Source organism: Aegilops tauschii, chromosome 3, assembly GCF_002575655.3.
Source record: "Aegilops tauschii subsp. strangulata cultivar AL8/78 chromosome 3, Aet v6.0, whole genome shotgun sequence".
Classification (NCBI taxonomy): domain Eukaryota; kingdom Viridiplantae; phylum Streptophyta; class Magnoliopsida; order Poales; family Poaceae; genus Aegilops; species Aegilops tauschii.
In genome coordinates this window covers 226,416,898-226,430,359 of record NC_053037.3, presented here as the reverse complement: position 1 = coordinate 226,430,359, position 13,462 = coordinate 226,416,898, and positions in this window count along the sequence as shown.

Here is a 13,462-nt window from a genome sequence, read left to right as displayed (position 1 = left end):
ACTAACCGGTAAGGAAGCAATGGCATCACACCGCGCCGAGTTCCTTGCCGCCCACGACCGCTCACAAAATGGTAGGGAAGCGATGGCATCCCGCGGTGCCAAGTTCATCGCCGCTCGCGACCTCACACCTATGTGGGCGGAATTTGAAGCTGCCAAGGCCGAATGGGCGGTAGAGAAACAGGCGGCCAAAGCCGCGCAAAGTGAGCGGAAAAGTCAGAAAGCACTCAAGAAAAGAGAGGCCCGCGGCTGCAAGAAAGAAGAGGACGCACGCGCTGCTGCGGAGAGGTCGGCGGAGATCCAAGCATGGTGGGGTGTCGCCGACACAGCCGGGAAGGAGAAAGACAGTGTCTGGCCAGCATGTGAGAAGTAGTAGTACTAGTAGCTAGTGTGTGTGTCTGTGTCGCCCGTACGTTTGTTTAATTAATTAGGAGCATGTACCAGTACTAGTTACTACTGTAGTTTTTAGAGCAAATTACCAGTACATTAGCCTAGACTGAATGGAAAAATTCCTATCCTATGCATCAAATGGCATCTCTTTCTCTATAGGAATTGAGATGCATGTCATCTCACTTCCTATGATTTTCATATTCCTATAAAATTCCTATCCTATGAACCAAAGGAGGCCTCTACTGGAGTAACTACTGTAGCTAGCAGTACTGCTGGTACAATAGTTTTCTTCAAGAAGCGGAATTCAACGAAGTCATGATGGTTCGTTCGTCCGAGCAACTTCACAGTGGGAAAGGTTGGGCCTGTGATTTGACGGCTCATTAGTCATTATTACTGCGGCGCGACGACCGGGGCGACTCTCCCTTGGAGTTCTGCGTGCATGGCAAGTGGAGCAGGATGGTCGACATCCCACATGTCGACGAACAGAAGTATTCTTTCCGATATCGAGGAGCAAGGAAACCGCGTGGTATAGTATAACTGCTGATTTATATTTATTTTTTATTTTTGATGAATGCTAGCGTTTCAACTCTTACGACGAAGGAGTGCCAAACACGACACGTGCTGGATGTCCCACACGTCAGCGGAAGGAGTGGGACATGAATAGCGTGGTAGAGCGTCTCCACTTCTTCCACTTCTGGGTCGGAGACCACACGTAGTAGTACTAGTGGTATGAACGATACAAAGTGCGACCCCAAGAGAAAGACATGTCTAGTTGAAGGTCTCGGGGCATACACGTAAACAAATATAAAACCTAATATGTGCCTCCAATTAATATAGTAGTAGTAGTAGTAGAGTACTTAGGCACGTACTCCATAACATCACCGTGCATTGCACGTACAACATTTAGGGGTAGTAAGAGACAAATGCCTATATGCCATGCATGTTCATACTATTTGTGCCTTTCTACTTCACTTACTGCGCGACATTACTCAGGTTCGTACGTCCACTCCTGGGTACATGTCCGTCTCGTAGTTCCAGTCCCACATGTTCTTGATAGATGGAACGATCCATAACTGTGGGCAACGGGAGTCCATATCATCGCAGTTAGTGTGTCTCCCCACGATGGAGACTCATCCAAACTATGGCCAGCCTCGACGTGGAGCAGTCGCGTGCACCGGGAAGCAGCACTCTCTCGGCCGTCGCGCTGCTTCAAAGCCGGCGCCAGTGAGAGGTCGCCTCCACTCTGGCCGCGCATTAATGCGGCACTGACGCTCCAGGGCGACGCTGATCGTTTCACGCGGGAAGCGTGCGCCGGCAAGGGAGGGGGTTGGGTCGGCCAGGGCGGTCAGAGTGGGAATGGTGGTGGTATTGGTTTTGAACCGTTTCAGGTGTAGTATTGGTAGTTTGCAAAACTACTCAATTATTGCACTCAGTTTCCTAAGAAATTGTGGTAAAAAATGTTACTCCACAGCCCGCTTCCCTTCTCCTTCCTCTTCCACCGCCCGCGCATGTCCACGGGAAGCGACCGGTCAATCCTTATATAGGAGTGCTAGCACAAAAAGATGCACGCATGACCACTAAAATTTCCAGACTAAAGCGCCGCTCCAGCAGGAGTATGGCATATGTCGTCCCCTTCGGCTGGGCTATGGCTACCGGGCGACGGCGACCAGAGAAGAGGCTGCGGGAGGGGAATGAATGCAGCTACTATTTGGGTTCGCCGTCCGGCTTAAATAAATGCGCACCATCACGTGTACCCGCGGGTGCACAAATTGTAACATACGTGTCTGCTTAAGTGGGCGTCACGTAACTGGTGTGTGTGAGAGATTCTGAGAGACAGAGTGCGTGTGTGCGACTCTACTCTTCGGACATGTACTCAACCTTTTGCATCGGGATATAAGTATAATGGTATTACACTTTAGCTAGTGATTTATGTGGCCATGTTAACGTTGTTGTGTAAAAAAATGTCACTTCCTGCTCGTGATTTGTGTTATATAATTACTAGCAAGATGCTCGTGCATTGCATGGAACATCAATATGCATTTTTTTACAAAACACCTGTTGTGATTGACCCATGCAGGAGTAATCCCATCTGTAAAAACTAATGATATCTCGAGAATTTTATTCGAAAACCGGTATCTCAAGAATTTCATCAAAAAAATGAAATTTGAGAGATAAGGTGAGGAGGAGTGGAGCGTGGTGGTGACTGGTGGTCAGACTGGGCGGAGGCATGGGGATGGACGGCGCCGGCAGGCGGCAGCGGCCACCATGCTAGATTGTTCCAGAGATTCCTTTTTAATTGCTTAGCAATGATGTTGTGGGATATAAGGATGTGGAGAGAGGTGCGGGTATCTTTTGTAAAATTATCATAGTTTGCTTTCTATCCGTCAGACATATATCGGACGGTCTATATTACAAGATGGCAGGCACACCATCATCACCAACTCTGTTTTTTATAAGTGTAGAGATGATAAGCTTGCTAACTACTAAAATAAAGTGGAATTTGTCCATGTTATACAAGTAAATTAAGGTGATTGTTTCTCATACGGGTAAGGTTGGACGAAGGGTGGTAGGAACAAATGCTCCGCCTAGAGAATGTGTGTGTGTGAGATGGAGTCTTAGTGTGTGTGTGTATGTGTGTGTGGGTGGGTGGGTGTGTGGGTGTGTGTGTGTGTGACGCGGGGTCCTTAGTGGCGGATGTAATTTAAGTGTGCGCGGCACATCATAGAGAGGTGATGTGTATGGCAGAGGCCACCAACGAGGGGGTGCGAGAGAGAAAAGGCCCGTAGAGAGGGAAGAGAAGGCGTGTGCGCATGAGAGGAGTCGACATCGAGAGAACGTGTTTGTTCGAGAAACACTGAGGAAGACTACTATATATCGATGGTGCATGTAGGCGGGAATTAAACGAAGGGATGGTTCTATTGGTTTCGGGGTTATAGGGGAAGAGTGAGAGGGGGGGTAGCTAAAAGGAGATTGTCAAGTGTGAGTGTGTGTTTTACCCATCCAGGCGGAAGTTATGCGCACACAAGAAGGGAACGATTCGATGTGGTGTTAGGGTTGAGGGTAATTATCTATGTATGGAGACATAGGAGACCTTGAACGTGCATGTGTGAGAGGTATACATGTATACGTGGGATGTGTGTGTGCGCGCGCGCATGATCGAGAGAAAGGAAAGAAGACATAAGTCATAGGATCAACGACATGGGAGAGACGGATCGGTATGACAATATGCATGCATGTGAGAGTGCAGGGAAGAAGGCCCCATAATTGAGCACGTGTTTTTGTCTTTAAGAGATAGTGGCGTGGGCTGGAGCATGCATCTATGGCGAGCAGAGGGAACGAGACACAACGATTGTGCAAAAGAGATCAACCTATAAATGCATGTATGGAGAGACATATATAGTGTGGGTGATAGGAAGCAAGAGTGCGTGCGAGAAAGAAATGTTAACGGAGAAACTATAGATAGATACAGAGATAGAGATGCTAGCTAGAGGGACATCGGCTAGTTTGAGTGTTGGAGATGAACGTCGGGTGGTTTAGAGGGTGAAGTTATGTGTGTGTGAGAGATAGATAAAAAGAGGGCACTTGACATATATAGTGTGCATGATAGGAAGCAAGAGTGAGGGCGAGAAAGAAGGTTGATGGAGAAACAGATAAATAGAAAGATGAAGATGCTAGCTAGTGTGCTTTAGAGATAGGAGTCGAGTGGATCAGAAGGCTGAGTTATGTGTGTGGGTGTGAGAGAGATAGAGAGAGGGTGCATGTGAGTGACATACAAACAAACATTAGAGAGAAATGAGATCCCGAGAGACGGAGTTTTGTGTCTGCGAGAGAGATAGATATTTCACAACGAGAGTGATAGCTAGAGAGACATATGAGGGAACACAAGATATCTCTAGGGAGAGAGAGTGTGTGTGAGAGACATACAAGGCAATGGTCGAGAGATATGAGACCCTGGGAGATAGAGTTTGTGTTTGTGTGTGAGAAAGCGATATTTAAGAGGAAGAGTCGTAGCTTGTCATACCTAAGGAGCGAAAGACATCTCTGTGTGAGAGGGGGTGTGTGAGTGGAACACAGGGGAATAGTAGAGAGAAATGAGACCCCGGGAGACGAAGTTTGTGTTTGTGTGAGAGAAAGATATTTCACATGGAGAATCATAGTTAGAGACACATAGCAGGGAGCGAGATATACCTAGAGAGAGATAGAGTGATGAAGGTCGAGGGAGAGAGTACCGTCAGTGTGTTACGAAGATAAAAGATCATTGTCGACATACATGTAGCACGAGAGATACCCGAGAGACGATGAACACGTATAGGTCTAGAGAGATACTCCTATATAAGCAGGAGTGATAGCTATATATGAGACGAATATCTGGATTAAAGGGGATTCAAATATTTAAACTAGAGATCACGACATCGATAATATTGTCGGAGGAAATGGCCACGGGTAGCCTAACCGACTACCCCTGGCTCTTCGGAAAATTTATCAGGCCTTCAAGCACTCCAAGCATTTGGGCCGCCTTCCCAGGCCGGCTACCACCAATGCCGACTGCCGGAAGGCGACCCAGCCTCACCGACTCCAAGAAGCCGGCCAAGAAGGACGCCGACTCCTAGGAGCCGGCCAAGACCACAACCACTCCTACATAACGGCGACGTGACGGGGTGTGGCCACAGTGCGGCCCACGACCCCCGAAGCCCGAGGCGGGCATGGCTACAGGAGGCCGTACGAGAGGGACGTCTCCTGTGCGGCTCGGCACTGTAGCCACGCTAGCCTCGACGTCATCCATGACCCACTCCTGTACGGCCCGAGGACTGCGGGCCCCTTCAGCCAGAGAGAGGCGCGAAGGCGGCCCGGCTTTTCCTAGTCGGCCAAGAGTATAGCCGGCCTCCAGAAGCCGGCTACTCCCTTCCTCGAAGCAGGAGCCCCATTAAGGAGACAAGACGAGGTAAGGCTACAGTGATAGCCCCCGAGGCGGCCCACTGTAGCCACGCTTACCTCGACAAAGCCCTCATCATCAGAGGCGCGGCTACAGTAAGCAGCCGCCGACAAGACCCTAGGCGGTGGGGCCGGCCTGTCGACCAAGTAGCCGGCAGCCGGCGGGACCCACCAGTCGGCGGGACCCAGCAGCCGGCGGAGAAGCCGGTGAGCGTAGACACTGACGGCTGGGACCAGTTTCCAGTCGGATTACCATTGTACCCCCGGGGGGTAGGCCTATATAAACCCCCTGGAGCACCCATGCAAAGGGTTGGCCTCTGAGCATGGTTGGCTTCTAGGTTAACACCCACTTATAGCACACACACCATAGATAGAGAGAAGCAAGAGCTAGCCTCGTTCTTCTTCTCCCTTGATCTCAACAACTCTAGGAGCGATTGTAGCTACCCCTTATCGATCTAGTGATCATGCGGAGACCCCGCAGAGCAGGACTAGGGGTGTTATCTCCTCGGAGAGCCCCGAACCTGGGTAAGATTCGCCGGCGTGCATGTCTTCGCCTCATCCCGCTTCCGGGCACCGGCGACGTTCTATTGGCTCCCACAATGATAAGCCATCCCTTGGCATATGTCGCACCAACCACCCGACAAATATCATAACCCAAATTGGTGTATCAAACATGCATATTCATTTGAATTTGGGGACACGTGTAATGTATATAGTTTATCAATATTAGTGATCCGTAGATTCTTTAATTAGAGACAACGCATGGTTTATATGCAATTAATGTCTAAACGGGATTACACTATATGTTGCGTGTGTGAAACACATTATACATGTTTGAGAAGTAAAAAAATCCCCGCATGAAACACACATTAATTGGAGACAGTTAGCGAGGAATGAAAATCGAAATTAAGATGCACAGAGCCTTATGAATATGAGATCATGCCATTTGTAAACCATATTTATGTATAAAGGGTGTTGTGCTTTTGAAAGTATATATAAAAAATGATGTATATAGAATTTTATTCCAATCGAAAATGTATCCTGCCCGAACAAAAATAGAATACAAACTGGATTCGAATTGAGTTGGAACGGTAAATATGCACTCTTGCTCTGCAAAAATGTGAACGAAGCGGGGAATGTCGCAGTAACCACCTAAAACCAAAATCTGCGAGACGGAAATTACTGCCTATCCCTGACAGCAAAGCCTATTGGCTGGATTTCTATAGGTTTCGATAGGGGTAGGTTTGTAATTTCACTCAAACATGACATAACCGCCTCTCACCCGGATTCATACACGGTGGGCACCAAAACACAGTGTCTCCTCGGCCCAAATCGACTCCCACCCCGATTCATACACGATGGGCGCCAAAAACAAACTCTCGTCGGCAAATATTCGGTGTATGCGAGATTACCGTCCTATCCCCTACTGACTAATATTGCTGTGATGACGAAATTTCAAACAGGGGCTATGTTTGTAAATTTCCTCGCATTTGAGACAAGCGCTCCCTGAAGACATGGTTCCCCCTTCCTCTCTCCCTCCATTTCCTCATTCGTACTCTGTGGGCGCCAAAACACCCTCTCCACCCCAGCCTCCTCCGCCCGCCACCCCATCCACCGCCGTCCTCCTCCACCATGCCGGAGCTGATACCCCGACGTCGTCGTCCATTACAAGAGATCGACCTCTCTCATCCACGGCTTCGGACCGGGATCCTTGCATCCCGTCCTCTCGCTTCATTCCCGCCGCCGTCCACCTTGCCGGCGCTGCTGCTACTACCGTCTCGTCCGCCGCGCTCCGCCGCCACCGTCTACCCTCCTAGATCTGCTTCCACGCCGTGGACAGCCATCGCTACCGCAACACCGTCAAACTCTCAGCAGATGCATACACGGTGCCGCACCAGAGGCTGTACTCTTTCGTATCTGCTCAACTTATTTATCGCAGCAAGAAAATAGATCGCCACTACTTTACTCTGATTTCTTTTCCATCACTTACTTGTTAGTTGAAAGCAAACATTGGTTGCGAAGTTTCCTTTGTCCGGTTTGCACCTTCAGATCCGCCATGGCATGCTCAACACTATACTCGCAATGCTTATGGTTTTCCCCTTTTATATTCCACACTAGTTAAATGAGAGTAGACTAAATTTCAAAATTGGGCCAGTCGATTTTTGAGAGCTCGCTGGAGTTCGCCGGTGCGAAGGAAGGGGCACGGGTGGGGATGGTGGTTGTGGGGGGCGGTGGTGGGGCCTCGCCGAACGAAGAAAACTCGACGCTGGTGGGGGCGGGGGTGGGGGTGGGGGTGGCGGAGGAACACAGGTGGTGGGGGCGGTTCAGGGGAGGGCAGGGGGTCGGGGCCGCTGGTTCGGCCGGCGGCCCGTGCGGTGTTCTGTATAGGAAGAATCAGAGACGAGGAAGAAGAAGGGTTAGGAGATGTAGAATCTTCATCCAACCGCCTGAAATGGTCGACTGACCCAAATGACAAAAGTCACGCGACTTGCATGCAGACATGCCTTTATATCCAGTACCATCATCGTAGCTTCGTAGCACTGCTCTTCCTACTTTACTTTTGAAAAGCACGTGCACCACATATAGAGAGACAACAGGGAGTTGCATTCTTAATGCGCTCTGGTTCATCATGTGTGGGCACTGCGCAATGAACATCTTATTATCCAAAATCTGCTTGCTCTTCTTTAGCATGTTCCTCTTCCATTCTTCTTTAATAAGTACTCTCTCCGTTCCTAAATACAAGTCTTTGTATAGATTCCACCATGGACTACATATGGAGCAAAATGAATGAATCTACACTCTAAAATGTATCTGTATACATCTGTATGTGATCCATAGTGGAAATCTCTACAAAGACTTATATTTTGGAACAGAGGGAGTATGATAGTAGTACAATATGTTCCTTGTAGTGAAGACGAGCAGGGACATTTGCAGTGTAGAGGTCTATACGGTCGGTTGTGATGGACACTTTGAACTCTTTGGGCCTCTTTGATTCGTAGGATTTTGTAAACATAGGAATAGGAATTGTAGTGGCCTGCCCACTTGAATCCTATAAGATTGGCAAGGAAATGCGGGGAGCGGTGTCGCCTTTGAGACTTACATTGATATTAACAGTACCGCACCTTCAGTTGAAGAGAGCTGGTATCCGAAGCCTTTCTAGCCATACCGGCAATACTAGCACATATATTCCAGCAAGTTCCACTTTGCTGATTTTACTCCTGATGCTTACGGTTTTCTCGTTATATCTACACTGTGATCTGTGCAGCTGCTTTGTGTCACACTAGCAGCAATCCACTCTCGAAGCTAAACAACACACCAATCATAAGTCCAAAGCTTACTTCTTCAAATACGAATTGTGATATGAGCCTGACATTAGTTAACAGACACACATTTAATTGGTCAGTTAATGCTCCCACTTGATTTTCCAAATGCATCTGGCCACATATAGAGAGACATCATGGAATTGCATTTCTTTGGGCACTCTGATTCATCATGGGTGGGCAACCAACATTGTATAGAAAGAAGGGGAATCTCAATAATATGCTGCCTCTTCTGTTCTTTAACATGTTCCTCTTCTGTTCTTCTTTAGTAAGCACAGTATGTTCCTTGTCAAGAAGGGAAGCAGGGACATCTACAGTCGACACCTCTATTGGGACGGTTCTGCTAAATGATTTCGCACTTCGAGTTGGTCTTCCATAATACCCCGGAAATGGTGGGAGCCGCGCGGTCTTTGATAGACTAAACTGATAGTAACAACAGTGTGCCTTCAGATGAATAGAGCTGGCCTGTAGGTGACCGATAGGCTTCATATTTGTAGCGGCAAAACCCTATGTTTTCCAGCCAGTTTCGCTTTCCCGATTTATTTATGGTGGTTATGGTGTACCCCTATTATCTACACTATGATCTGCCTACCGGCTCTGCGCTCTCGTTATCATGGTCTGGCAATAAACTTTCTATACGGTATTTTATGAACCTATCATCTGCCAACTATCCATACATCTGGGGCCCCCCACAGGAACCTATTTTTGTGTGTAGTTGTGCCAGATTATATTAATCTGCTCACCATATCACATCACACATGGGCTCTCTCATCAGAATCCAGTGATAGCACACAAGGGTTTACGGATCCTCTATTATATTACAATATCCTATGCATTACAAAGATAATCTTACTACTATTTGTGTTTTCATGCTTTACAGATATTGTACGTAATCACAATGAATATAAGAATGCGCACATCAGATGTATATTGCAGAATAGTTCAATGGGTAACAAACTTGGCATCAAGGGATTGTGGTCCATCGTGGATGCAATGAAACCCACATGCTCCCGACCTATAGATTCGTATTCAGAATATGATCCTAATGACTATTCTGAGCTCAAGGAGTCAAAGGCAGATGGCCTATCCTGTTCACCCAAGAAGGTGCCTGTTCTAATTTGGCAAGGTTTTATTGGTTGCACATATCTTGCATAAGGTGCCTTGCATTTCTTTTGCTTTGTTGCACCGCCATCTGCTTAGTTTACTCATGATATATGTGAAGATGTCATGCCCATCCATTATCAACACCTATTCCATTTTTCGTCATACCATGTTTTTCCATTCAAATGTTGTTCTTGTGTTTCAGACATCCCAAAGGAAGAGGGTGATTGCAGAACCTGAAGGAGTACAAGAAAAGTCCATGAAAAAGGGGGTGCTACCGGGAAATCACATAGCACTCGATGTATATTGGCGATAGAACCCGCGCCGCAAAACTAGGATATCGCAACTATGCTGGTCGCTGCTTTGCTCTTGTGAGTACCTATTGTCCTATCGCCGTCCTTTTATTCATACCTGGTGGATTATGTGACATCATTGTGCATTATAGCTTGCTTATCCACTGTTTGCTCCAAATTATCAGATCTATATTAATGCTTAAATTAATGTAGAATAAACCCAATGCCTATGAAGAAATTTAGTTCTGCATTGTTCTTGTAAGTATCTGTTGTCCTTCATCACTGTACTTATATTTGTCAAATAGTTCTTCATGAACACTTTGCAGCTTATTTTCCCTTGTCTTCCATTTTTCTACACATCAGATCCACATTTACTCTTGCCAAAATATTGAATCAAACCAATGTTACTGAAGAAGTTTAGCTCCGCATTGCTCTTCTCACTGCCTTCTGCCTGTATGACGTATTTACATTTGTACTCTGCATCTTAAGTTAAATAATCGCCATTTGTTACTATATTTTCACATCTTCATTTAGTCTTAACAAAATGTAAAATAAAGGCAATACTCTTGAAGAAGAGTGTGCGGTAAACTTCTTGAATTGCCCCCCATCAATATGGACAAGGCCTTTATAGAGTCTGGCTTCACTACTAATGTAAGTTTGTTCTCCTCGAGCCTTCAAACTTCATTGTTTATAAGATTAACCGTAAGTACAGGATGTTTATTGATGCTATGCAGCTTAAGTTGGTGGATACGAGCGCCAAAGAAGCACAGTCTCATCAAGTTGCTAAGTTGCTTGCGCTGCAGCTCCTAGGCTGGGCTAACCTTTCTTGAACTCTGTCTATTATTTTGTCCACCTGTTAACTTCCACTGGTGGCGACCTGCCCAGTTTATGTAATCTGATGTCTGGTTGCCCTTTATTATCACTGGCGGCGAACTTTGATGCCGAGGGGATGTAATATGCTGTAATTTCTTTGTTGTATAGTCTAGGTTTATTCTTGGTTGATATGCTATAATTTAGGCCAGAAGGTTCAGTGGATCTTAGTGATGTCGGTCTTCAGGCCGGCCTGTTACTCATATGGGCCAAAACATGGGCCTATAATTATCTTGGGCCATTAGCAGGTCTAAACCTATAGTTGTTTCCCACCTCTAACATGCCGAGTAAAGTTCTGGCCAGCTGGGCCAGAGAATACCATGGGCTTTTAACAGGCTAAAACCTAGATTGGGATAGCGTTGAGACGAAAAATTCATGGGCTAATATAGGCCGAAACTGCCTAAGTCCCAAGTTTGGCCCAAATAGGACGAGTAGTTAACAAGCCACAATATATCTCGGGCCTATTTGGCCAAATAAAATTATGGGCTTTTAAGCAGGCCGGTATCTACACGGGCCATAGGGCTAAAAGTGTCATGGGCCATTATCAGCTGGGCTATAAGCAGGCCGGATTCAACGCGGGCTGTAATGAGGCCTAACTGTTACATGGGCCATTACCAGGCTGATAGGCGAGTTGGGCTGAAATTTATCCACAAAGACTACGGGCCGTTAAGAGGCCTAAAGTTACTTCGGACAAGAAATAGCCCAGTTTCTGCATGGGACGTTAAATGGCCTAAAGTTAAACCGGGCCGACAACGTCCTAGATGCACCATGGGCCGCTAACAGTCCGAAACTATTATCGGGCCGAACTAGTAAATGGGCATTTAACAGGCTGAAATACAAACCTGTCTCAAAATGGGCCCAAAAGAACAGTGACCTGTTAATGGGCCTTATCCGATATGGGCCGTAATTTGGCCCAAAACACGGCAGGCTGTGAACGGGCCTGATCTGCTATGGGCCTCAATTTGGCCCAAAACATGCCAGGTTGTTAACGGGCTAGCCCACTAGTGTCAAAAAAATGGTGGGCCTTTAGCTGGGCCGGCCTTTTCACCGTAATGGGCCTCTGTAGGGCCGTGCCACGTGTCGACGTATCATAGGCGCCTCATGTCCAATGAGTGGATGACATCTGTGCCAACGGTGAGCAAACATGTGTTTCCTCCGGCCAATGAGAATTTTACACATGGAAAGTCCCCATTTGTCCGGGCTGTTAACGGGTTATCGGATCCAAAACCGGACCCGATAGCTTAACGACGACCCGTTATGGTCGATGCCATGTGTCGGTCACCCTTGACGAAAGTACTTCTATTACACGCGATTTATCGTCATGGAAGTGGACACTTCTGTGATGATAATTTTGGTAATGTCATGGAACACTTCTACGACAGCACAAGTATGACTATTTTGATTCTGTCATAAAATCGTCATGGATGTACATGCATAACAGAAAACGTGACCTACTGTGACAAACATGTATCATCACGGAAGTATATATTTTTGTAGTGAGTAGCCCCAGGGCCGACGGCGCGCTCAGCTTCGCTTCGAGGCAAAACCAAGGGGCAAGGGCGAAGCGCCGCGGGCACCAACCGCCTGCGGACCCAGTCGACGCGTGGCGCTTGATGGGACATGGGCGTTTTCGCTTCCCCATGTTGCCTCAGCAAACGTCTTGGGCTGACAAAAAGGCTGGCGCCTGCCGCTGAGCCCTCATTGCCTTCCCTTCGTCTTGCTCCACATCCCCTTCGCTCCCTTCTCAGATCGCCTCCATATCTGCCAACATCTCCCGGAGTTTCCACCGATGACGACCGAGAAAGCAAAGTCCGCAACTCCTGCTGCGCGCTCGGCCTCCTTGCTTGAGCCGACCCTCAGTGCGTCCACCATCACCGTGGAGAAGCATCTTGCCGCCGTGCTCCCGCTGACGGCGAGAAACGCCAATAAGGGATGGGAGACGGCGCTCCGGGTTGGCTCCGTCAATCCGGAAACCTTGGGGGAAACCTTCTAACCCTTCTTCCTGCACAGCGTCCTTGCTGGGTTCGTCCCCCCCTCTTCTCCAATTTCTTCTTTGCCATCCTCAGCCATTACAAGATCCACGCCCTTCATCTTCATCCCAACTACATCCTCCTCCAGTAGATCTTCGCCTTCTACTGCGAGGCGTTTGTGGGGGTGGCGCCCTCTGTTGCGCTTCTCCGCCACTTCTTCTACCTTCGGATGGGCAGCTCCCAGTGCTCCTGGTGCGTCTGCTTCGTCGCATCTGATGGCAGCAACATGATCTCGAGGGCCGGGAAGAAGGTGGAGGACTTCCGGCACAAGTGGATCTTCATGGACGCTAAGCGATCTCACGCTTGGTTGGAGCTGCCGACCGCGTTGCCGGCGAAGCTAGATCGGTGGGCTCACGAGAAGCTCACCGACCCCTGGGCGGAGCTGCTGCTAGAGAAGATGACGGCTAACCTGAAGGAAGAGAAGTTGACAGGGGCCATGCTCATGAGGGTGTTCCTGACGCAGCGCATGGCTCCACTCCAGGCGCACTCGTGCCCTCTATGGAGCCATAAGGGCACAGAAGACGGCCTC